Source organism: Trachurus japonicus, chromosome 4 (genome assembly GCF_045865225.1).
Source record: "Trachurus japonicus isolate A0001 chromosome 4, Traja_1.0".
In the NCBI taxonomy this organism is placed as follows: domain Eukaryota; kingdom Metazoa; phylum Chordata; class Actinopteri; order Carangiformes; family Carangidae; genus Trachurus; species Trachurus japonicus.
This window is the reverse complement of record NC_140910.1, coordinates 33,891,703-33,896,702: the sequence shown is the minus strand read 5'-3', so window position 1 is coordinate 33,896,702 and position 5,000 is coordinate 33,891,703. Positions and strand designations below refer to the sequence as shown.

Below are 5,000 nucleotides of genomic sequence, written 5' to 3'. Positions count from 1 at the left end.
TCTATCTATCTATTTTACCTATCTATCTATCCATCTATCCTATCTATCTACTATCTATCTATCTATCTATCTATCTATCTACTAGTCTATCTATCTATCTATCTATCTATCTATCTATCTATCTATCTATCTATCTTTAGCTATCTATCTATTTCTATCTATCTCTATATCTATCTATCTATTCTATCTATCTACTATCTATCTATCTATCTATTCTATCTATCTATCTATCCCTAATTATTGACCTATCTAATCTATCCATCTATCTATCTATCTATCTATCTATCTATCTATCTATCTATCTATCTACTATTCTATCTATCTAATCTATCACTATCTATCTAATCTATCTATCTCTATCTATCTATCTTTTCTAATCTATCTATCTATCCATACCATCCATCCATCTAATTTCTATCTATCTATCTATCTACTATCTATCTTCTATCTTAAATCTATCTTTTTTAATATCTTTTTTTTCTTTTCTATCTTATCTAATCTTATCTATCTATCTATCTATCTATCCTATCTATCGATCTATCTATCTAATTCTATCTATCTCCTATCTATCTATCTATCTATCTACTATCTATCTATCTATCTATCTATTCTATCTATCTATCTATCTATCTATCTATCATCTATCTACTATCTATCTATCTATCTATCCTATCTATCTAACTTATCTATCTATCTACTATTATCTATTATCTATCAATCTATCTATCTATCTATCTCTATCTACTATCTACTATCTATCTATCTATCTATCTATCTATCTATCTATCTATTCTATATTATCTTATCTATCTATCTATCTATCTCCTATCTATCTACTATCTATCTAACTATCTATCTTCCTATCTTTCTAACTATCTATCTATACTATCTGATCTATCTATCAATCTATCTATCTATTCTATCTATCTATCAATCTATCTTTCTATTCCGATCTATCTATCATCAATCTATCTATTCTATCTATCTATTATCAATCTATCTATCTATCCTTCTATAATCTTATCTATCTATCTACTATCTATCTATCTATCTATCTATCTATCTATACTATCTATCTTAGCTATCTATCTATCTATTTACTATCTATTCTATCTATTATCTCATCCATCCATCTATCTATCTATCTATCTAATCTATCTATCTATCTATCTACTATCTATCCTCTCTATCTAGCTATTCTACTATCTATCTATCTATCTATCTATCTATCTATCTATCTATTCTATCTATCTTAATCTTATCTATCTATCTACTACTATCTATCTATCTATCTATCTATCTATCTATCTATCTATCTATTATCTATCTATACTATTTACCTATCCTATCTATCTATCTATCTATCCATTCCATCCATCCATCCACTCCATCCATCCATCCATCTATTTACTATCTATCTATCTATTTACTATCTATCTATCTACTATCATCATCCATCATCTATCTATCATCATCTATCCATCTATCTATCTATCTACTCTATCTATCTATCTATCTAATCTATCTATCTATCCTATCTATCCTCCATCATCTATCCATCATCTTATCTATATTATCTATCTATCTATCTATCTATCCATCCATCTATCTATCTATCCATCCTTCCATCTATCTATCTATCTATCTATCTTTTCCATCTATCTATCTATATCTATCTATCTATAATTCTATCTATCTATCTATCTATATTATCTATTATATCTATCTATCTATCTATCTATCTATCTATCTATCAAATCTATCATAGATTATCTATCTATCTATCTATCTATCTATCTCTATCTATCTATCTATCTATCTATCTATCTATCTATCTATCTATCTATCTATCTATCTATCTATCTATCTATCTATCTATCTATTTACCTATCTATCTATCTACTATCCATCCATCCATCCATCTATCTATCTATCTATCTATCTATCTATCTATCTATCTATCTATCTATCTATCTATCTATCTATCTATCTATCTATCTATCTATCTATCTATCTATCTATCTATCTATCTATCTATCCATCCATCCATCCGATTGCCATCATCCATCCATCCATCCATCCATCTATTCCATCCATCCATCCATCCATCCATCCATCCATCCATCCACCATCCATCTATACTATCTATCTATTCTATCTATCTATTATATATCGATCTATCTATACACTACCATCTATCCAGTCACATCCATCCATCCATCTATCTATCTATCTATCTATCTACTATCAATTCTATCTATCTATCTATCTATCTATCTATCTTTCCTATCTATATTATCTATCTATCTATCCTATCTATCTATACGATCTATCTATCCTATCTATCTATCTAGTTATCCTATCGATCTATCTACTAGCAATCCATGCCATCCATCCAATCCATATATAATATCTATATCTATCTATATATATATCATTTATAATCTATCTAGATATATATATATCTTCTATAATTTATCATATATCTATATAGCGATAATAAATCTATTATATATATCTATCTATCTATATACCTATATATTTATATACATAAATAAATAATTACCATTACCATACATACATACTTCAATAAATTCAATAATAAATCACATCATTACCAGACATCCATGACCTCATATATCTATCTATATATCTACGATCTATCTATAATAATCATTAAATCAAATACCTAACATATATACTATATAATATATATATCTATATATTTATCAAATCATATACTTTATATATATCACTATATATATTTCATATATACTATTTCTATATATAACTATCTATCTCTATCTTATAAAATATATATCTATATTATAATAGCTATCCATATATCATATATGTACTATATATCATATATAATCTAATCTATATATCTATCTAGCATATCTATCTATCTATCCTATCTATCTATCTATCGATATATAGATATATATATATTATATATTTAATCTAATAATTATCTAGATATCTATATATTATTATAATCTTTATAATATCTAGATTTATTAATATTATATATATAGATAGATATTATAATAGATATTGAAATATATACTTAATTATAATATATATATATCTATATATATATATATTAGATATAATATATATATAAATATATATTTATATAATATATAGTTATATCTAGATAATATTTATATAAGTTATTTCTATATAATAGATATATATTATGTAAAGAATATATTTATAGAATATTTATTGATATATATAAGATATATATAGTAAAGTTATATATAGAGATATATAGATGTATGATATATTTATATTATTATATATCTATATTATAGTATATTAATTATGATCTATATTTAATATATATATATACTAGATATATTATATTTATATAGATATATATTATTATATATCTATATATATATAGATATTATAGAGATGCTATATATATATATATATTTATATCTATTATATAGTCACTAGATAATATATATATAGATATATTTATAATATAGTAAATAATATATTAATAAATATATATATATTGCGATATATATTGATAATAGATATATAATATTATATATAGATATATTTATAATATATATATATATTATATATTATTTATTGAATAGAGAGAGTTAGATATTATATCTGTATATATATATTATATATATATATATATATATATATAATTATAAATACATACACATAAATATTATATAAATTTATATATATCTATATAGATATATATATATATATATTGATATAATTATATATTAAAAGATATTATTTATTTATACTTATATATATATCTATATATTCTATATATAGTTCGATATATATATAGAATTTATTATATAAATAAATAAATCAATATATATTTATTATATTATATTAATATAATGATATCTATATATCTAATCTATATATATATTATATATAGATATATATAATATTTATTATATATATATATATATCTTTAGATATATCGATATATATATTATAAATATATAGAGTCCTATCATAATATCAATAAATACCGACAATCCATCCATAAATATATATATCTATTATTAGCTATATAAATATATTATATCTTTATATCATATCTTTATATATATCTTATATATAATATATATATATATATATATAATATATTAATAGATTCTATATATATAGAGATATATATATAGATATATGATATTTATTTATATCTATATAGATATATATATTTATATTATTAAAATTTTATATCTATATAGATATTTATATTTAATATCTATAGTAATTTACATAAAATACATAATCATTAAATATAGATATATATGATATAATATATTATATATATAATAGATATATTATATATATTTATTTATTATTTATATAGATCTGTATATCTATAATTTATATATAGTTAGTGATTCTATATATAGATATATATTTAGATATATTATTATAGATATAGAAGATATATATATATAGATATTATTTATATATTTATATATATATTTATATAGTATAGAGATATATATATATATAGATATGTAATTTATATATAATATATTATTTAGATATATATATATTATAATATAATAAATAAATAAATATATAATATATATATATATTTATATATATATAGATATATTTATATATATATAGATTTATTTATTTCTATATAATTTATTTTAGAATATATATATATATAATATAATTATGGATATAATATATAGTATATTTAGATATAATATAAAGAAAAATTAAATGATATCTATATATTATAGAGATTATTTAATATTTAATATATAGATCTTTATATATTTATTTATTTATATGAGTAATAGTTAGATAGATATTTATATATTATATATATAATCTATATATATATTTATTAATATAGATATTTAAAATTTAATAAATAAATAATTAAAAATTAAATATATTATATATATTAAAGTATATATATATTTATATAGAGATTTAGATATTTATATTATATATTTATATATTATATTGAT

At 18.9% G+C, this 5,000-nt stretch overlaps 1 protein-coding gene across 1 annotated transcript in view; it reads right to left on the bottom strand.

Annotated features, from left to right (window-relative positions):
- LOC146989309 (uncharacterized) overlaps nt 1–5,000 on the bottom strand; it is a 311,632-nt gene that overhangs the window by 305,139 nt on the left and 1,493 nt on the right. The gene's annotated exons all lie outside the window — the stretch shown is intronic.